Here is a 22,674-nt window from a genome sequence, read left to right as displayed (position 1 = left end):
TTGAATGTCTAGAATTTGAAGAATGAAAGTTTTGTTCAATCAAGAACCAATAAAACAGTTTCAGAATCCATCTACCGGATCAGTTATAGTTGACCGGGCATCTAGAGAATTAGCGAAAAGTTGCAAAGCCCTAGTCGCAGCTGATGGCACGTATGGTGTTGGCTAGGTAGGAAAACTGGGAGAGGGTATTTAGTGTTGAAAAAAGACCATTACAAAACCAAGTTCGAACGAAGAAAAAACGGAGAGAGGATAGGAGAAGCACAGGAAGGAAAGAAGCAGCCAAAAAAGTTTTGAGGCGCAAAAAGAAGAACAAATAAGAAAGGCATCGCGACAAAAATCGGAGAAAAAAACGAAAAAGAACTCTGGGAGACGGGCACGGCGAACTCTTGCTATCACTAAATCAGTCGATTTCGGAGAAATTTCAGATTTTAAGATCGGAAAGTTAAAGTTCCTTCCTGAAGAAAAACAGAGCAACTGGCCAGTTGGCGAAGACAGAAGCATAGGACAGCAAGTGGATTCAATGTGAGTGTGAGAAGGGAAATAAGAGAGATTTCAAAATTTTTGAGAAGAGATTGAAAATCAACCGGGTTGTAGACAGGGGTGGGACATGCGGGTACCAGGTCGAGGACCAGCTCCTCCTACTTGATATCTGTGTTGCACTGTCACGCCGTCACATTGTCAGTGTTCTTTAGAAATGTGGGTCGTTGGCTGGTGGCCAAGGGGTAGGGCGGGGAAGGCCTCAACCCCGGGGGTGGCACCACGCTCCACCCACTTTTTGCAAAGAAAATGTTACCGATAGGGAAAGGGCGGGATGTTGGGGTAGGGTGTACTTAGAGTTGAGTTCGACGAGTTCAAAAGATCAGAATATGCTAGGAGGAATATTGTATGATTGGAACAAAGGTTTTGTGTTAGATGTTGATATTATGATAGACAGTATAAAACGTGGAAGATGGTGAATGGAACGGAAAATGCAAACATCATCAGACAGCCTGGATAGACAGAACATTACATCTAGAAAAGAGCAAAAATTGTAAAAGAAGAATAGAAACATAATTTAGAAGAGTACTCTTGTGGCTCATTGCTGTGAAGCTGCAAAAAGCTGTTCAAATAGAGTGAAAAAGTCGAAAATGGAATGAATGGCTAACTGGGAGATGAGACGAGAAAAATGTGTGTTTATGGGAGGATGCAGGTGGTTTCAGAAGATCATCCCGGCTTAGAATTTTCTTCGGATCCGAGCATTTTTTTGCAATTTATTAATTGCTTATTTTAGATTTATTCTGTTAAAATACCCACTTTGGCTAAATGAACCAGTTTATACATGGCAATTTTCATAAATTTTGTAGATTTTACACAAGATTCTCGATAATTTGTCTGCGTTTCTCGAAATCCTTCTCCCAGTGCCATCCATTTAGCCCACCCAGTCAGTAAAATCGGTGGCCAAATGCGACAGTTAAAAGATTTATTTGTTATTTTTTCGCTCGTTCTCTTTTCACATTCTCCTTTGTTCCAAGACCCGACGTGGGAAGAAACAAGTATTGAAAAACTAGTGAACTTCCTCGTTTCTGTAGCCCTTCCGTGAGACAAAAACCCATTTAAATGTGACTTTTTCGCTCAGTTTTCTGGGGTCACTGTACCGCATGATTTCTTGTCTGTTTCGGGAGTCTGGAGGATGTGACTTTAAATGTCTGGCACTGGCCACCCATGAAGAAAAATGTGAATAAAATGCAACATTGGGAAGAAAAGGGAGTGAAACTAATGGGTCGGGATAGTAGGTCTACATAGAGACATAGAAAGACCTATAAATTTCAATGCAGATTTTACCGTAGGGTTCGCGAGGAAGGATGAGAAAGGCAAATGATAATTTATGAGGTGTTGGTGGTTGTATAAGTAGAGTAGTAAAAATAGGATGTCTGGCCTTCCTTAGAACACAACATCATCTAGATTGATGCCTTCAGGCACCCCTTCAAACCGGCAAAGCATCGGGTTACACAAAATTGGAACCAGGAGCAAGCACACAAAAATCAAAAACAACTGAGGAGTATAGATGTGGAATAGTAAGAGTGAAGGAGTATGCAAACATTGGGCGAAAAGTGATGGCGTTTTCAGATGATGGGTATGGAGCACTGAAAATCTAAAACTGGGGAGAAAAATAAATAAATAGACTGGCGTTCGTATAAAACATAATGGGGGTCTTATTTCTGTTTCTAGACCCAAATTTGAAACTATTAAATTAGTGTTATAGCAATATTTATAAAACGATTCTTTAATAGTTTGTATTACAACGTATGTTGATTACAATGTTGTAGAAATTGTAAATTCAAGTAGTTTAGATAAAATATTATTCTAAAATATTCAACAAGAAATTTGAATTGGGAATTTTAAAAGTTTTCTTCGAAAAAAACCTGGTTTCTTGACAGAATATTGTAATCAAAGTGGTTTAAAACTAAGACCAGATGGAGCACAAAAAAAGAAAAAGGAATGTTGCAAAAAGAGTGTCCCCTCCTCTTCCGTCCTGCTCTTCAAATTGGCATTATTTCACCCAGACATGACTGGGGCACGCGCACCCCATTCTGGAGCAGCGGTAGTGGTAGGGGGCTCATTTCTCTTCTCGCTTTTTTGCTGCCGCTTTTCAGCTGGTCGTCGTTTTTTTTCCTTCTTCTTCGTTTCTTTCTTTCTTTTGACCACTGGATAAATGAAAGATAGGCGGATAAGAGAAGAGGATCAGAGAAAAAACAGAGCGGCAGTGACGGACGGAAGGAAGAAGCAGAAACAGAGCACAAACTGCATGAAACGTTTTTGGCATGATGCCAACAAATGGGGAATGAGTTCGGAGAATGAGTTAGGCTGGCTGGCGCCCTCCAGACAGATAGATGAACAAGGACGGAGAATATTTTGTCATACATAAAATATGAATTGACTAGGAGATGTCAAGAATTGAGAGTTGAATAAAAAGGAAAGTCTGGTAATAGAAAAAGGCGGAGCAACTGAAAATGGGAGTATCAAGAGTATCAAAAAGAACAGTTGAACTTTTGGCGTCGAAAAGTCGTCGGACAAGGTGAGCCAACGCTCGGAAGAAGAGAAAATAAAAGGCAACATTGGTCAGTTGGTGGTTGTATAATGATAACGGCACACGAGCGTAAAATTTGAATTTTAATACGTTACTCTCTCACAATCATACACACGACTCTTGCCTACCCAAAGAACGGAATGGAATGGATCAGACCTTCGTTTTTTGTTCATCTCATTCTCCTACTCTCTATCTTGCAGTCTCTTTTTTTAGAAGTGGGTGAAAAATTGAGACAAACGAGAAAGTCCTCTTCGTCGTCGCCGTCTTCATCATCATCGGTACTTCTGCCCACCCCCAGGGCAGTAGAAGAATTCGTCCTTCACAAAGTGAAGACGTCGACGAAAAGAGAAAAGACAGGGAGACCGCCACCGGCGCCGGCGGCGATGTCGGCGCTACAAAACGGAGGTGATGGCCTTTCTCTCTCGATGATTCGATTCCGTCGAATGAGTTGAACATCATTTGGAACCATGCCAACCGAGGTGTCACATGGTCTGGTTGGCGCAGCAGCAGCAGCTGGCAATAAAAAAATGAAGAAGATGGGGCCAGAAGAGGTGTCGCGCCAAATCACCCTTTGTATATGTGAAATGAGGGATACGATGGGAGAGTGCGCGAAAACGGTCGTGGTAATAAAGATAGGGATCCCTTCAGCCAGATGTAGGAGGAGACAACTATTCACGAATCAGGCGGGTTTTTTTTTTGAAATCAAGAATTTGTTCGAATGAAGAACTAGGGACTTCCCTATAGGCATACTGTATGTATTTATTTAATACGATAAGCTGTATACTTTTCAAATCACTTTCTCTCTTTTGCTTGTCTCACTGAATCAACGTCTTCTGTTAGAGTGCAAAACACAATGTTTACGATGGTCCCAAGTTGAGATCAAATTATCAAATTGCGCTAACTCCGTCTAGACAGTTGTGGTTATTCTAAACATCAATTACAATAGTGCACCTTTTCTTATCAGTATGGACCATTTATATTACAATGTGCTGCTGCTGATTACAATATTCTAGACAAATAACGGTACCTGACAACCAGCCATCCTAGTTCATAGCACACAATGTCTATGTCTCTTGGTGGTATGCGTACTCTCTCAATGCTCTTCTTTTCACTAATTGATGATAACTTTTATGGTCTTCTGTGTGCAGAGATAAGCGGCAAAAATGTTGCCAAATTAGCGCGGGAGAGCGGTTGAGAGCACAGTGCCTCTGCCTCTGCCTCTGCCTCTGCCTCTGCCTCTGATAGTATGAAAGTATTAGACTCCTCCTACAAGATGTCAATTCAGGTATGACCCGAAAAAGAAGCAGTGCAAGTATGTGTTGCGAGGGCAGAAGGCAGGTGACAATGAATGAAGATAAATATGATTTTGATAGGTGAAACAGAAATAAAACACACGGGGTGGGCAACGACATCTCGCCGGCTGCGGCATCGACCTGACGACTATACCTACAGAAGAGAAGACATGTCTGATCTGCCCACATGAATTTCCTTTTGTCGCGCTTGTCTACGTGTGTCTACGCGGTTAAACGAGATAGATGCGTATCTTCCAACCCCGTGTATGGATAAGACAATTTTGGGAGAAAAGAGAAAGGATGAGGTGTATTTTTGTGTTGGTGAGGAAGGATGTCTACATAAACATTTATTCTGGAGAATGCTGGAAGTTACGCAAAAGGTGCACAGCAGTTACGTCGTCAGGAAGTTGTTCAAGATAGTCAAACGGTTGCACACTATTTTCCTGTGCTTCTTTTTTTCGTGTCTGAAGGGACTCGTCATCCGCAAGAGTTTTTTTTCCAGCGTCCCTTAATTCTTTAAAACTTTGGCAGGCGTGCTCTTGCAAACTCACCGAAACAAATAATATATTTTAAGGTAAATCGTACCGTTACAAAAGGTTTTAAACACCTAACCAAGTATTTTATGTCGACAGTCTTCAGTGGCTGGGAATAATTTTATTACAGCGTAAAAACTTCTAGACATTTTTTTTTCAAAATCTAAGTTTCAGAAGACAACATCTATCATAAAGAAAATATTATTCTTTAAAGAAAACGAGAAGTATTGCAACACCTTCTCTCTCTCAAAACATTATCTTGATCAGTTTGCCGCGCGCGCGCGTCGTCTGTCAGTCCGCGCGGAATAGGTCTGTCTGGACATGCACCTGATGATCTGATGATATCTCGACACACCGATTAAACCGATTCGTGTGGTGCGCGCGCGCCGCTTTTTGCAGACCTCACTTCTTCTGCTGACGGTGTTGGTGATGATGCGCCGATTAAAGGTGTGAAATAGTATCGAAATCGTGCAATTGAGAAGGTTGAGTGAGGAAATAGAAAGAAAAAAGATGATGTCGCTCGGAATACTAGTGATTCACCTATTCGGAATTCCATTTTCTGAGACTCTATGAACCAAATAAACAAAACAAAGTTTTTGGAAGGTCAACAACTTTGATGGATGTGTTCGATTCGTCACCAACTTGAACTTTTTTCGAGTGTAAAAAAGTTGAATAAACACGACTGATATCATGCTATATATACAGTACACTCTACGAATAATCTAGATGTTCCCACTAACAACTTGTAACAAAATCTCTAATTGCACAATTAGTTAATACACTCTTCCTTACACTTAAGGTGTATGCATATTGACCTGACAATCAATTGGTGTCAATGTGTTCCGGCACACTTTGTAGTTGCCGATACTGTGTAGAACGAGGGGATTAGTAGCAGCAGGGGGTACCCTATCTCATTCCCATATATTGAATGAGTACCTACATGTCGGAATAATTTGACAGCTTTGGGATGCATCGGGATTCGTGAGTAACAATCTTTTCAATTTATCAATTTGAAAAATAAAATTATTTAAAAAACACGTTATCAGTTTAACGAGGCAAATTGTGATAAGTGTTAAAATTTTTGAATTCGAATCTGAAAAATGGATAATAATAACAAAATGAGAAAAAAAATGCAATCTAAAAGCCAATAAAGGTGGAGGACTACGGATATTGTTTATTTGCCTGGAAACTACTCGAGTGGCTGGGTTTTTGCTCGTCTTTAAGTCTCGTCTTTAAGCACACGTTACTGTCTAGGAGAACGGTTAATCAAAAATGTATTCTCACTCCAAAATAAATTAATTAATGCAATAATGTATTGAACAAGGAACCCTTAGACTTATTTGAAGTACCTATGACCCTTCATAACGTAATAAGTACATATACTATGTGACCCAGAAGTAAAAATAGATTTGATAAAATAAGTGGGAAATGGACCACCATCATCTAAAGTTACAACGTGGCGGAATGGGTGCATTGAACTCACCTGTCTTCAGGAGAACTTTAGTGGACGTAGCTTCACCGACCAAAGAGCAAATAACAGTGTAACAATCAGGAACACTTTTCAAATGGACAGAAGATGATTTTTCGATCTTTCTCTCTCTATTAGAAGTGCTCACAAAAAAATTGATTTTTTTTCAAAACATTACACCGGATATATTTCTCAAAACGTTTAAGTTGTCCAAATGCCCTATAAGTCTTACTATTAGCCAACCTAATAAAGTTAAATTGTTCTTGGTATACGGTAAGTGTACGGTATCGAGGAGTCAGACTTTTTTAGTTACAGTCACCCCTATCTTCTGTTTTTCAACACAAACAAACACTCCTCTTTTTGACTGTCCTGTCTACTCTTTCCAGCTGACTGGTAGAACGACCGACCGATCGCAAAAACTATGGCAAAAATAAACAGACAGAATAAAAAGAAAAAACATTTTTCGGGCTCATTCTCGGGGTTGAGTAGAGCAAATACAATTGAAAAAAAAACCAAAAAAAAAGGAACGGTGTTGAAATAAGTAAAACAAAATGAAATTGGATGTTTCAATTTTCCACTGATCTCATGATCTTTTTTCGGTCAAAAAAACTGTCAGAAGCGGAGTTGAACTTTTTTCGAGTAACTAGCTGTACGGATGGGTCGGTGCGGCAATGTGTGATTGAAATAGTCATTACAACCACCTGGCATTCAATATCTCTCTTTTATTCTCACTTTCTCTCTAGCTTACACTATCGACCACATGTTGGCACATTGCCAGTTTGAAACGTGAAACGTTTGTCGGAACACGTGAAGAAATTGAAGGGTTGATGAACCTCTCTATTTCAATTGATGGATAGCCACGAAAAAAAGGATGTTTATATGGTTTTTGATGTGTTCAGGAAATAAGAAATCAGATGGTTTTGCTTGCAGTTGGGAAAAATGATAAAAAGGATCGGAGAAAAGATAGAGGTGGAGTAAGAGAAGTGGGAGAAAAACAATTGTAAAAAGCATTGGAAAAGCCCTCTTGTGATCATTGATAGATGACCAAAGATAGTGGAAAAAAATCATACTATAGTAAGAAAACACTAGCTTCCAGAAAAATTGTTTAATGTTCTAAGAAGATAGCTGCAAAAGTAACAGGATTACGGTAGAATACTGTAGAGTAGTCAGTAAATATCGACTTTGTCGTATAGATTCTAGATTCTTGTACTTTAAAAATCTAAAAATAAATCCTATACATGTTCTCAAGGTTCCTTCCTATCAGACAAGTTCTCTCAAACTAATCCCCGACAAATTAGCGATAAGGAAACATTTTTTGAATCCTCAAGGTGAAATGGTGACACAACCCAATGCAACAAACAGCAGCCGTTTTTTTTTTTCAAAAAAAAATGGAATTTCAAGTAAACCTTGTGACCTACTTTTACCCATATCATCATCAGCAGGGCGTGTGTGTCTGTACAAATTTCATAATATCATACTCAACACTTACTCGGAACCGGATCAAAACTACGAGAGGTGACACCCGTACACCTCATAAAATGTACTATTAAAGTTTTTGGGATTAAATTGGTAATTTTGGAAACATATTGGAAAAAACAAGAATGGATTAAGGTTGATGTCCCATTTTTGGCATATGCTTCATTTAGTTTTTGGCCTTTTTAGTGGGCTTCGTGGCTTGACAGAAAAATAATTCAACTGTTTACTGTTGAATTTAGCAACAATTTATGAACAATTTAAACTGTCTGCCATTTGCAAAACGGCTAATAATTGAATGAAGATGAAACAATTTTCTGCTGTACAGTACACAAAACACACACACATTATTCTTTTGCAGAAAAATGATGATATCATCTTGTGCAAAAAAACGTTCTTCTGAATCATCTAGGACCATGCGCCGCCCCAGTCACCATCTACATTTTTTCTTTTTTTCAAGCGAATGCAAATAAGTGACAGGTTCCACAGTGGTTGGACGAAAAATATGTAAATGTAAAAAGGGTTTATGTATATGACACGAAGGGCATATTCTAGTAGGTGTATTAGAACACCTTTTCATTGTCATATAAATAGGGATCTGCACAATCTATAGACAAAAAGGGCATTACTGCAAAGAACGTACACCAATGGAACAAGGACAAGCAATGGAAAACTACATACGATGATTATCCCCCTGTGAGTGAGAAGGAGGAACGGATGGAAATGAGAAGGTCGATGCGCAAATTGCGTTCCCTTTTGCTTTTTCACTATCAATTCATCCTTGATTTTTCGATTCTCCATTTTAAATTTGAAACAAAAAAAACGTAAAACAATGAAAATATTAATTTGAAAATAATTATTTTTAATTTAACTACAATAGGTTACAGGAAAAGTAGAGTAAGTGAATTTTTTGCTTAAAAAGGATGAAACTGGCCCAAGAATAGCAAAAATATAGCATTTTGCCAGTATGTCCAACATCAGTTTTAGTTTATTTAAGCAAAATATCTAACAAACTATACTCTTTCTTTAAGTCTACAATCTGATAGAATGTGGAAAAAAGTGATTAAATGACGACCGATCGGATAAACCGATAAAGTATCAAATATCTGATTAAAACGCTTTAGTATCCCATATTTTACGATAGAAAAATCATGTACATAGGTTAACAAGGTTAGGGCATACTAAATACAAACATACACAATTCGGGCCATGATTGGAAAAGATGATGTTGATCAGAGAGAAAAAGACCAAAATCTTCTCTCTTTACCCTTATCGGAAGAGTACTTCCTCCTACCTACATATTGGACCAAATAGAAGCTTGTACAAATAAAATGAGCGTAAGAATGGAATATAATAGAGTCTCTATTAGAGATAACAATCTATGTTTTTGCCGGCTCGTTACAAACTACTTTTATAGAAGCTTCCAAAATTGAAAAAGTGGCGACAATCTTTTGAAAAAGTGCATCGATGTTACGGCACAATGTTGCGATTTTCAATTGGCTCATGGTGTGAAAGTTTGATAGAATAGGCGTTATTGGCATCCATTTGTGTGATTTAAACATTTTGGCACAGACAAAATGAGCCAATCGTTTTTTGCTTGTCTAGGACACTCGTGGTAACAAAAAGTAATCATATGAACTTTAAATATTGTATAGGATCACAATTACGTTTGAACGAAACTAGTATTAACGACGCATTTTTGGCAGAAAATTAAGCATAACTCATTGAATTATTGAATTTGGACGCTTCTTCCTGTTGAGATATTATAAATATCCGGAAAAAACGGTTAAACTCAGCTATAAAAAATAATATGAATCTAGTAGAGAATAAAATAGGCGAACACTTCTACCACCTACACTAACAAATGTCCTAAACGGATAGAAACTAAATGAAAGGGCAAATTGAAAAAGGAATTGGGAACAGGTGAACAAACTGTTGGGGAACAAGGGAAACAACGTCAAACACGGAAGAGAAACATGAAAGGACATGATGGAAGAATGTCGGGACATTAGGACACGGAGATGCAAAAAAAGTGAAGAAAAAATGGATTGATAAGCTACCTTCCTTAGTACAGGACAGATATACATAGTTGTTGATACAGATGATACCTTCTACACACCTATTATTTATTCGACTAATTCTTCACCCGTTTTCTCTCATTATTCGTCGCGAATTCTTCAAACCAAATAGAGTCATCAATCAATCAGTGATCGTGGTAGGCTAGCCACTTGAGCGGGTGGGCCATTCGGGCCTACCCTGTTTGTGCAAACCGAAGTGCTCGACTGCTCCGGCTCTTCTCCTGCTGATCCACCTACTCCTCCTGCTGTTGGGAGGGGGCAAAGCACAACTATTTTCATGGAACACTCACTTCAAAAAGTGACCATTGTCAACATATGGCGGGTGGAGATAATGTGAAGATTTCGGAGAGACCCGACGGAAGTTATCCGTCATTTTGCAGGTCAAGCAGCCTGATCTTCGGACCTGATGAGTTCTAGAAGATGAACAGAGAAAGTTTGTAGAGCACGTGAAGAACAACAAGTTTTTGTGGCCACACATATCAGGTTATAGTAAGACTACAAAATAGTTTTAACTTATTTTATTTTCAGATGAGAAGTTGACTTTTAAAAATGAAAATTTAACATGAACTTCCATTATATTCAAGCAGCCGATAATTGGCAGTCTGGGATAATTTGAAACATTTCTCAATATTTGTAAGAGGAGATGTTCAAAATTGATTGATACCTAATCTAAAATTCAAAAATTTCCAAATCAAAGAACACTGAAAATAACAGAAAGTACAAAATTCTTTTAAAAAGTCAAACCTCCAAAATGACGTTTCGTGTCATAAAAGAAGAGAACAATGATACGTTTATCACTATACATATACTTTCTCATTTTTCAACCAAAAAAGTTCCAAATTAGAAAGAGTCACCTGATAGTTCTCAATTCTCCAACAAAAAGCGAAACAAATTGCACAATAATGTCACTTTTTTTCTTCAAATTACAGAATAAACACAACAAAAAGTGTCTTATCAGGTATCGCAACTACATATGTTTTAAAAAATATTGTCATTCAAAATGTGTTTTCCTGATTTCTTTCAAAGTTTACTTACAAACGTACTTAATTAAAAATGCTTCATTTCTTGAATCTTTCGTAATAAATTGAAGATTAAATAGAGTGATGTAGCTTTTCACAATTTCCGACAAAACGTCGAAATGTATAGTGAGGAAGACATAGGTTACAAAAAAGCGAGTTCATTGGGTTCCGATTCCATGCCGATTTATCACTCGTTTGTGCAGTATGCCTCCGACTCTTTTCCACTTTCATTTGGAATAGAAATTCACGTATGTCACAAGGAATAGCGCACGGAGCAGCCACCTCCGAGCAAACGGACAACTGTTCTTTACGTCCAGTTGAACGTACCTATCTCACTTTCAATTCGTAAACCTATCTCTGACATTGAAAATGTCTCATCGTTTTTGAAGGAGTATTACATCATTGCTATCACAGATATAATCTACACTTTGGCGAAGATCCACGTGTTTTTGAAAACTTGCAAAAAAAATTGAGGAGCACAATGTATGGGTTCGAATTTTGCAAGTGGTACATTATACCTGACTGAGAGCCGATACGGGCGCCTTTCACTCGCCTTTCAACAGCCCGTATCACCTCCTACCGACAGTCTTCCGTACTGTTCCCAGGCGAAAGATTGGGATTTAAAGTAAAGACGAGAAGCGGATGAAGGTGAAAATACTCGTCCTGTGGAATTTCTGATTAAATTTTGAAAAACTATAAATATTCAAACTCTCAAGTCAAAATATGAAAATTGTAGCAAAATTTGCTAATTATTTCGACAATGAAATCTCTCTCGGAACGCAAAATCAATCTGGATTCTCATAGAACTTTACATTACTTTTTTTCTGTTTTGTGAATTTATAATTCAAAAATTAATAATTCAGAGTTTAATAATTTTAAACAAAATCGGCGTTCATTTCTCAAAGTTGTTTCGATGATCGCAACTAATAAAATAAGAAAAACAAGAGACAAATGGCGCAAAAACACAAAAAAAAATTATATGAAAGAGTATGGCAGTCGCCGCCGATGATCGGGCCTCGGCCCCGTCTGTGTTTACTTCAAAGTGCACCTTTCGGCTCGGAGGTTTGCTCGCCGGTTCGTAGTTTTTTCAACGTTTAACGTACACAAAAACGCTAGACATAACCAATGCTCGGAGGGTTTTTTGTTCCTATAGACTTTTTGATCCGCTGCCGCCACCGCTGTAGAGTGTTGCGATTTTTATTGGCATAGTGCCAAAAGTAGTTTGATAGCAGGAAAGGTGAGAAAACTGAGATCGGAGAGATCATTTTCGATGCTTATCAACTTATCAGCAGACATTTCTAAGAAATTAGAAATTGTATTTTGATCGAGGAACTTTTTTGGCATATCATCTTTTTTGAGGTAATAAAAATCCGATTTTACTTTTTATGGGCTTGATCTACGTGACATTCTGCAAGATAATCGGGTCAGACATACAGACTTTTTTCACCAGCCGTTGCAACGGTTTGTCACAGAATGATTGATGGCTTCAGACTTTTTAGGTAACATGAAACAAATGAAGATTTGGTTTTTTGATTCTCCCGAGACGACGATGTCTACACCTACATTCTTGACCCAATGGATCAGAAATCTTTAAAATGTACTAATATTTCTTTCCGAACTTTGTTCTTCACTCAAATAACCATTCTGACAGGTCAAATTGGTGATATCAAAAATCAAAAGATATAGTGTTGTAATGCGTATGTTTTCACTATAAGTTATCGACTACTTCTTTTTTGAAAAGTGCGTATTGCAAGGTGTAATATCTAATTTTCATCCAATAAATCAATCAACCCGCCTCTTTGATGCTTCATCTCGTGGTTTTTTGAACTGACAAGAAGCGAGGGGTTAGAAAATAATACCATGCTGATCGAGATTATAGAGTTTTAAAAATTATATGACAACTCAATTGAAAAAATGCCAAAAATACACATCTGGGCTGACGAATAGAAAAACAGAAGGCAGTACAATGTTTACCCAACTAATTTATTTTTGACTGATAGAACACATTTTGAGTTGTGTTTTGGTGTTTTCAACAAAAAATGTTTTGATTAGGAAAATTAAATTGAAAAGTTTCAGACCAAAAAGATCGGTTGTGAAAAGACATTGAGAATTTATTGGTGTTCTCAAAAAATTGGATGGACATACAAAATTTTAATTACAAAAATTCAAACTAAGAGACTTCTATAAGACAAATAGCATATTTTCAGGATTCACAGCATGAAGAGACAAAGAATTTTTGAAAACCTCTCTTCGATTTCAGTACTTGTCAGTCAAGTTTTGCCCAACTTTTGTACCAAAGAATTTGGTTGAGAAGCTGCCAACTTTCCAAAGAGATTTAAATTTTGTGTCCAAAAATTGGCTAAAGTAAAATAAAAAATAATACTTTAAATAAACTTTACACTTTGATCTTGATCTTTCTCCTAACACCTACCTATTAACTTACTTTCTTCTTGCCTTTCAAATTCACTTCTCTTAAGAAAATTCCCAGACGCCTATAAGTACAACATGTCAGATTTCGGACGCATCGGTAATTGATAGCATATACCGCGGGTGAAACAAGCCAGAAGTACTGCGAGTAGTTTCCTAATTTTCGCAACAAATTTCAAACAACGCTCGCGCCACCCGCGCGTCTTAGACGACGTCACCTTTCAGACAGCCGCTTTGATAAATGAGGCACCGATCGGTGAAAACGAAGGGAGATGTGGAAGGAAAAAGGTGAGAAATCGAAAAACGATTAGCGGGTCCGATAAGGAGAAAATGGCTTCTTTTTTATTGGGGGACTGGAAATAAGTGGTTTTTTTTTTCTAAAGAAAGCATGTACCGTCGGACCGACTCATCAATGTCGAATCAGCTGTTATTTCTCGTAGAGAGTAGCCGAAAAATGGGTGCACAATTTGGCTCTTGGTAATTCTGTTTTCAGTTTGAAAAAAAAAGTCAATACGCTTTTGAAGATATAGAATGTTCCCTATTAATACTATATGTAAGATTAGTATTGGAATACCTATCATTTGTTTATTCCACGTCTAAAAACAATTTTAGAAATTGTCCTAAATTTCCATACAGAGAGAACGGAAACTAATTTTCAATCTTCTGAGATTGACTATTGGAATGCGGTGCTTGGAAATTTTTAATTTCTAATAGTAAGTTTTTTCACCTCTCAGAACTCATTTCTCCATACATTCCAAAATCTATGCACTTTGCATTTTAGTACTATTTGTATCGTAATGGGAAACTCCCACCCTTCATTCCAATAATTATTAGCCGAGTTAAATTAATTCATTCAACTTCGTGTCATTCTCCACTATCACCATCCTGCATCTAACCACTCAAAACTGTCAATTTATTGCACAAAAATGAGCTTGTCTACGACCGACAAAGAGCAAAAGTATTTCAATGCATTTCCCTATCTTTTGACATATATATTCTCTGATAAATAGTGCAAGTGTTCCCCTGTCATCATCATCATCAACTCGTTTACCTAAAACCAAAGCAAATGGCAACATTATTAGGCTTTTCTTATCAGTTTTTGGGGTTTTATCACTAAAATACTATGTTGTCTATTGGTTTTCCACACTATTTCATCCCGACGACTGCCCTGAAGCTGTGTTACCCATATGATAATATTGGCGCCGAGGCACTTTTCTTCTCTGCTCTTCACAGTCACTAAGAAGATAGAAGATTGATTGAAAATAATGAGCCGAGGGGTGGAATTCGAAAAAAACGAATGGGGAACTCTCAATGTGTAAAGTAAAAGTGTGGATGAGCACCTCATTAAGGATCGGAATGTGGTGAGGTGGTTTGCAGATGAGCTCCTCATAAATCAGTAAAATGAAGATGATTATTAGGATGATACGAAAAGAATGTGGTTATTAGTCAAAACGCCTGGTCAGAATGAGATGGAAATTTAGAATTAATGGAACCGTTCATATGTGTGCTCATCTCATTCATAACGTTCTTTTGGATCAACTAATGTGTCTTCTTTGTTAAACAATGGAAATGTTAGAAAATAATAGAAAGGAATGCTTGTTCATTTGTCATAATTATTGAGATCAAAAGTTCAAAGTTGAAAAGATCTAGGTAAAATAAATCGGTTTTGAATGTGAGATTTTTTAAATTCTCGGGATTTTGAAAATATTTGTTTCCAGTTATTGCAATTATCAATCGTGGTTGTGAAAATATCATTAAAAACCGTCGCAAAATCGAACTTTCCGGAATCCGGAAAAGTAAAATTTGGCCCGTCCCGGCATATTTCATTAAGACATAAGACTTTAACAATGTATGTATGGTAATTTTCTATGAGTTGCTTGCCAAGTTAAAATACAGAATCTTGAAAATATGATTTTAAATCTATACAAACGCACTTTGCAACAAACTACCGTATACCTGTTTACAATCTTTCAAAATTCGACCTTTTTAAAATGAAGAAAAACAAAGTGCAACAACACATCTGTTTTGTTTCAAAAACATGCACAGAAACTGAAACGAACAACAAGATAGTCACGATGTGTTGATTCTTTTTCCCCCTGGAGGTCATCAAAACCCACCTGTCAATGTTTTCACATGGTTCATCTCCAAATTCAAATTCTCATCATTTGCCACCACTGGCTCAGAACCATTAGAAGGGATTGAGGCTGATGGTGTCGGAGCTCTCCAAACACGATTCGGATCCAAGTCACACCAGAACATTCCTCTTGACCTGTAACATTTGGGAATTGATATCTATCATTTTCAAGAAATTTCATGAGATCTTTAGAAAAGTTAACGGCAATGTATGTTTGTTCAATACTTCAAAGACATGGGATACTGTAATAGGTGAAAGTTTTGTCTGGGTTTACGCTCAAAAAAACTCCCTTTGTTCCCGTCATTTTGTTGCAAAATTTTTATGAGTCTACCTCAACGCCTGCTTGAAACTGCAGCGACTCGCGCGCGCGCTCTTTCAAAAATTTATGGCCTCCCAGCATTTGTCCAGACGAAATGTCATCAAGCCCACTAGATCAAATCATCGAAACCGTATTATGTGGAATAGTGCAAACCCATTTACAGTACCAGGCCAACCGATCGGAATCTATTTCATCAAGATAGATAGTCAACGGACATGGTGGTCTCTAAAACCGTCATATCTCTCGGTTTTCTTTGTTAACGGTTTCGTGCATTTCATTAGGGGAAAACTCATAAAAACGAGGTGGGTGGTCTCCAGACAACGGTATGCAAATTTCGGAAAAGACGGAGAGAAAACGGGGGAGAAAATAATTGCTGAATTGGGAAAATCAAAAGTTTGATTAGTGTCTGGAACACTAGAAAAGGGGATGTAAAAGCTTTTAAAAAAGAAATTCGATTGAGTTTCATGAACATCAAGAAAATATTGTGAGGTTTCGATTAGATTTGGTCTGGTGTTATACAAAAATAATAACAGAAAATGTAGAAGAAATCCGGGTTATTCCAGAGTACGAACTTTAAAATTTGTAACTAGTTATAAAATTTAAAATTACTGATACGAATTTCAAATCAAAACAATCAAAAAAATTATAACCGGTATAAACTGTGTCAAATAACATCAGTTGAATTTGCAGATTAAGGTGAGGAGCATGTCTAGGTTGGATTTTGTTTCTTTTCAATGAGTTTAAGAAAGACTTGAAGAAAACTAAAAATAGGTTGAAGCGAAAAAAAGATCAAACAAGATCAAAAAAATTGTTTGCAGCAGTATGACATAAACTATTCACTATTAATCTTGCACCCCAATAATAAAAAAAAATAAACTAATATTCAATTACTTAACTTTAGAAAGACAAAACACAAACATCATGCTAGTGATCACTTGAAAAAACCAAGATAGCCAAGATATAAGGTGCTAATGTTTAGCGTTGAGAGGCAAAATTTATAGAAGAAATACGGTAAGCCTAGAAAGCATTATAAAACTCAAATTCGTATTCATAGGCAAGGAGACTCATATTTTAACAGCAATTTTTAATTTTATAATGTAAGGCACAGCAACAATTAATTAAAACTATTAATTGACTTACGCTTCCGTAGTGAACATAACACTAATTCTTGAAATCAATCTACAAAATATGTATATTTCCATGAAACAAGAGTACTGATAACCTAAAAAGGAAGTCACAAGAAAATCAAGAACTACCTGGCACCACTCCAGCAATAAATTAAAAATTGATATTACATAAGTTTTAGAGTTAATGTTTAAATATGAATATTCACGGAACAGCTGTAATTAAAACGTATCAAAAGTATAGTTGTTCGTGAAACCAAAAAATGTCTTCCAATCATTTCTGATATTTTGATTTCTCTTTTCCCAAGCAACACAGAGTTCTATCATCTTCTCCGAGGAGGACCACTTGCAGTGAAGCTTTTTTTATCTAATTTTCTCATCTTTTTAAATCACTTGAACTCTTAAAAAGTGCATTCTACTCATTTTCTGATCAAGCTGCTAAACCTCTTTATTCAAGTTCACAACTTCATTATCAGTAGAAACCGTAGTCTCTCGGTGTACTGTGCCAAGTGATAAGATTCTTGAAAATGTTGCAAAATGTTGTTCAAACTACTCCCGATAAGAAGCATCCGTGACAGGCACAGACTCCGTGCTTGCTACCGAAGAAAAGAGTACAACGTGATGAAGAGAAATAGTGGGTGGGAATGGTATGTTTGATATGATGATTATAATAAGGCATATTAGGCGGGAGAACAATATAAATATTTTGAAAAATGTTTGTAAAAACGAGAGCAAACTTAGGAGTAGCGTCAGAAACAGGATATGGAAAACGATAGCAAGTTGCCATATGACTGAAATATACTAGATCCATAAGAAACTAACAACGAGTTCGTAACTCAAAAAGTTGAAAATTAAAAATAAAAACTTTTTTGTATTTGAATTTTGAATAGTTTTGAAGCAAATAAATAATTTAAAAACTAATAAATAAGTTTAAACATTCAGATTTTTGAACATATTTAGTCAAGATTTTGGTATTTTGCAAAATCTACAAAAACTTTTTTTTTTTAGGTTTTTAAGACGTTTAAAGCAATGAAAACCCCTTAAAATGTTCAAATACAACATTTCAAACATAATGAAAAATAAAATGTGTACAAATAACTATTTTCTAGTCCACTGCCAAAACTATAAGTGGTAAAATTTGAGTAACCACTACTTTTTGTCTGCAATTTTAAAGATTTAATGAAATGTGTTAAGAATATGAGGTCATTTTACAACAAAGAAGTTATTTTTCAACAACTTCCCCGTTTCTCCCTCTTTGAAAAATTTTCAAAAAAGAGAACAGAGTATTTCTTACAAATTAAAGTCATAAGTTAAACAACTAGATCTTTTGCTCTAGACAATTTGCCTATAATAAATCGTTTCTCAAGTTGGCACATATCAAAATGTTGAACGTAGATACTCTAGTTAACAACAGAAAGATTTAATGCTTGTTCCAAAATTTGTGAAAAATCGGCAACAATATCCATTTATGACTCAATATATTGTTGTTGACAAAAAGGCGCCATTATTGAAAATAGAATAAACATAATGTGTTTGAAAAAAATTTGCATGAAACCTCTTGGTATTTCCATCTGATCTGATACAGATTCATTCGTAGTTGCGTACAAATTTCTGCTACATTTGAATGTTTACTCTAGTAGTTGTATTTTTAATTTTATATCTTGGAAAATTGAAAATAAAACCCAAAAACATCAGAAACGAACACAATCGAATGATACCAACACAGATCGGAATGTGTAAAACCCAACAGAAAAAAGTTATCAGTAAACAGAAGAACACCCTCGGTTTCCAAAAAAGAGATATCATATCAAGATATGTTCCCCCATACAACCTGTCAAACATCCGTTCGATCATCATTTCTTTGTCCCGAACATACACCCACAAAATAGTTAACCTCCCAGAAAATAAATGAACACATTTCGAAACCTTTTCCGTTACCTCATTCAAGGTCGTACCTGATCTCGTTCCACTGATTTGGTTTCTTTCCGGTGTCCTCGTTTGACGACGAAGCGGTTTAGGATACCCTTGAGCAAGAGGTTTTCGAAGATCTGGAATATTTATTATGGATGGGAGATGTTTTGAGGTAAGATTTAAGAGTATGGTTACGGTAATTTGCTGTGACTTTTTAAAATGGAACTAGAACAAACCTAAGTAGAAGTTAGGTTTGTATTATAAGATGTAGAATCACTAATTTAAGTCAATTTCTTTTGTAGGTAGTATCGATGCTAAAATTATTCATAAATCTAAAATTTGGTTCTTAAATTTCATTGTAAGAAATTATATGAAGAACGTCAAAAAGTACCGGAAGGTGGTAGTGGTGGAATACTTTAAAGAGGCGGAGTCTTCGTGTTCTACTCTCAAAAACAGCCAAACGAACCCATACTGAATGTTGCACTTTTGCGCGCGAAAATGTTATGGGCGGTATCTTAGAATAAGTTTTCTTTGGTGGCTTATTGCTTGCTAATTTTTTATCTAAAATAATTTCGACGACAAGGGGACATATTCACAGAACACCATGTGAAAGGTGTGTTCGATTCAAAAAGTACAAATGGATTGCAATCGGCTCATCTCGCTTCAAATACCATAATGATGAGCGAGAAGCGATAGACTTCGGGAAATGGGGAGGTTTCGAGAAGTGAATTGGGAAAAAGCGACCACACACGTTGCCGGAAAGGATTAGAATCTAAAAACATACCCAAGTAATGTCTCGACTCGTTGCCGTCTTTTTCTTTGACTAAAAATCAGAAAATCAGAAAAATTACACATAAATGCTATTTTAATTCTTTAATTTTTAATAACATTTATAACCTCAATTCGAATCAACACGTCTAGCACAACTACAATTGTCTTCTCAAGACACTAAAACCTGCGAATAGAGCATGTGACTATGAAAAACTCTCAGAGGTTATGTTTTATATTCACTTGGTGGTACGGAAATGGAATCAGAAAGGGTGTACTTTCACAAAGTGCACAGAAATCGTGGGAATCATGTCTGAAAAGTAAAACGACGTGTAGAAGACTCAGGACATATTTCAGAATAAATGGGATGTTTGAAAATTGACATTGTTGAAATGGGGTACAGAATCTACCTGCAACAGTTCATTCCAAAAATAAATTATTTTCAGAAAAGTTCAAAAAGCTTCAAAAAACCCGTGTCCCGTTTGTCCCGTTTTCCCGTTTTTTGAGTGTTTTTACGGGAACGGGACGTCCCGTTGTCCCGTTTTTAAAATTATCACGGGAACGGGACGTCCCGCTGTCCCGTTTTTGTAATTTTTACGGGACATTGACACCCTTGAGTAGGATCAAATGAAAATTATTAGGCTGAACATTTTGAAGACGTTCTCAATTGAACCAATTGACAGAAATGCTCAAGAATCAAAAGAATATACCTTTTAAAAAAATCGGTAAATGGTCTAGTTGTTATTAATTTTATCAGATTTTTACTGTTACTTACTCACATATTTCCAAAAGTAAGGAACCTAATTTAACTAGAACTTCAGGTGGGACGGATACGGGCGCTGTCCAATCAGGGGCTCCAGTCTTTGCTCTTCTTGATTGCCGATTGGCCGATCGATTGCGAAAAAATGAAATCTAACTAGCAGCGGAATGCAAACTATCCAGTGCTTTTTTATGGTGTCAACAAAAATTTTACTGTATGATTTCACAAAGATTTGAAAGCTGGATGCTCCATAAATTTTTGCATGCCACTTTGACACCATTTAGTCATTTTTGTGCATACCTTGAAGGCTTAGCTTATTATGAGTGAACAAGCATCTTAACTATACAGGGCTACTTTCATCAAAACGTCAAATTACTCTTACGACCTTGTCATGAATTTCAGAATTCTGAAATTAATCAAAAGCCGCCGCTGTATTACGCAATTCCAAACTGTTTTCCCAGCCTTCAGAAGTATACCGTCCTGAAGTATACCCAGATCCATAAATTTTTGCATGTCACCTTGTCTTCTTTTCCCAAAAACTTAGCGGGTCGGGGGGTTAGCCACCTTCTTCACACAGGGCAACATTGTCTTTGTCTCCGAGTTGTGTACGTCCCGCGTCCTCTCGTTTTTCGCTCATTCGATTTATTGGGTAAAAGTGCGCGAAAACAGAGAGGAAATGGAGAAGGACCGAGTAGAACAAGTTGGGACAATACGGGGGAGCGACACGCGACGAAACGGTGACATTAGTGATAGATGAGTCTAGATTTGGGAATAGTGTGAGTGATGAAGAGACACAGATATATTTTATGAGAGGGAAAGTGAGGTCGAAGGTTCAAGTTTCCATGGTGCATTTGAGCATAATGGGAAAATGAGGAGAGCGGCAAGAAGTTGTGATACCCTGAAATATTGGTCATGGAGGATTAAAGGGGAGATAAGTATTGAAAAAAAACATATGGAACACTATATGTGTTCAGAAATTTTAATTTGAAAAAAACTAAATTTTAAACTAAATTTAAACTCGAACAGTTTGAGTCAACATATAGTGAATGACAAAAAAACCATTTGGAAGTGGAAAAATATTCAAGTTCAAAAAACGGAAAAGTGCATAACTTTTTTATGGGAATTTTACCTACAAGACAAAAAATCTAATTTTTCAGAATTTGGAAAACTTAAAAAACATAACCGTTATTTTTCTATCCCTACTTTAGTAGTTTAGTGTACTTCTAGGTATCTACTGATGTTCAAAAAATTATTGTAATAGTTAAAGATCTCCATTATGCAAATCACAGCTCATAGTGAAGTATAAAAAGTCATTTAATTACAGTATTCCCATTCATTGGTTAATCAATTCACTTGCTGTCAATGGGAAAACAATTTCAAAAGGTTATCACCGTTTGAATATCGAAACGATCATATTCTTTCTACACTTGTGTGACAATAAATCGTGTCAACCAGACAATGTGGAGCATTTGAGGTTGAAGTTTTGATAGGCTCGTATAAAGCTAGGGAACCTTTTCAGATATTTGTAGTTATAATATCGTTAAAGGGAATGTGCGTGGTGTTTGTAAAATCGTAATAATCACATAAATACAATCAACTCAAAATGATGAAACCAGCAAAAATAGAAACAAGAAAATGCGATTCAAGTGAATAGGGCAACATTCCTCTTCATCTCATTCTTCAACTAAATTTAATTTGGCTTCCAGTTTTTTCTCTATTCTTTTCCGTCTTCTTTCGTTCCTTTTCCAATTGCACTTTTTGTACCATAGGGACCCTCCGTCTTCGTTTTTTTCTGCAAACAAAAGCGCCACCCTAACTATCATTCCGCTTTACAAAGGAAATGAGAAGAACGAACTGGGAGAGCCCAGGGTGGCCTTCTTCTTCGTTTGGTTTTTTAAGAGTCTCGGGTCCCGAGGGTCCATTCAAAATTGAGAACATGCTGTTTTGTAGAAAACGAAAGGCGACATTCCGCAAGATTTGGGTGGTCTCCGACGAGAGACGTTTAGCCCGATTGCCTGATTTATGACCATGTGCACTTTTACAGACTTGTTTAGTGTCAATATGAAAAACGAATGTGCAAAACTGGTTGATGAAAGGCAAGCGTGAACTAGTACGTGTGAATCTGACATCTAAAGTTGAATTATAAAAAACTCGTAGGGAAAATACGGTAATCCATTTATCAGACTCAATTCAAATAAATATTCTGAAACACAGTATCAGAGTTCATAATCTGATGTTGCAATGTTATCAGTGAATTCAATTAGTTAGAATGTTTCGCCGATAACCCTATTTAGTTTTCTT

The 22,674-nt window shown here is 36.6% G+C and overlaps 7 non-coding genes across 7 annotated transcripts; 3 read left to right on the top strand and 4 right to left on the bottom strand.

The window, feature by feature from the left end:
* Window positions 1-12: 12 nt before the first annotated feature.
* On the bottom strand, window positions 13-222 carry ZC190.15. Its single transcript, NR_069101.1, has one exon. It is a non-coding gene; the product is annotated as an Unclassified non-coding RNA ZC190.15 (non-coding RNA).
* Window positions 223-3,454: 3,232 nt separating this feature from the next.
* Window positions 3,455-3,591, top strand: ZC190.14. The gene has a single exon (NR_069100.1). It is a non-coding gene; the product is annotated as an Unclassified non-coding RNA ZC190.14 (non-coding RNA).
* A 551-nt stretch (window positions 3,592-4,142) lies between these two features.
* F28A12.9 lies at window positions 4,143-4,390 on the top strand. Its single transcript, NR_069099.1, has one exon. It is a non-coding gene; the product is annotated as an Unclassified non-coding RNA F28A12.9 (non-coding RNA).
* On the bottom strand, window positions 4,213-4,401 carry F28A12.5. Its single transcript, NR_069098.1, has one exon. It is a non-coding gene; the product is annotated as an Unclassified non-coding RNA F28A12.5 (non-coding RNA).
* A 739-nt stretch (window positions 4,402-5,140) lies between these two features.
* On the top strand, window positions 5,141-5,465 carry F28A12.7. The gene has a single exon (NR_069096.1). It is a non-coding gene; the product is annotated as an Unclassified non-coding RNA F28A12.7 (non-coding RNA).
* On the bottom strand, window positions 5,174-5,374 carry F28A12.8. The gene has a single exon (NR_069097.1). It is a non-coding gene; the product is annotated as an Unclassified non-coding RNA F28A12.8 (non-coding RNA).
* A 16,907-nt stretch (window positions 5,466-22,372) lies between the features above and the next one.
* On the bottom strand, window positions 22,373-22,446 carry F28A12.6. The gene has a single exon (NR_069095.1). It is a non-coding gene; the product is annotated as an Unclassified non-coding RNA F28A12.6 (non-coding RNA).
* Window positions 22,447-22,674: the final 228 nt, after the last annotated feature.

The sequence above is a fragment of the Caenorhabditis elegans genome, chromosome V, assembly GCF_000002985.6.
Source record: "Caenorhabditis elegans chromosome V".
Lineage (NCBI taxonomy): Eukaryota > Metazoa > Nematoda > Chromadorea > Rhabditida > Rhabditidae > Caenorhabditis > Caenorhabditis elegans.
Note: the sequence above shows the minus strand (reverse complement) of the source record. Positions and strands in the feature narration are given on the sequence as shown.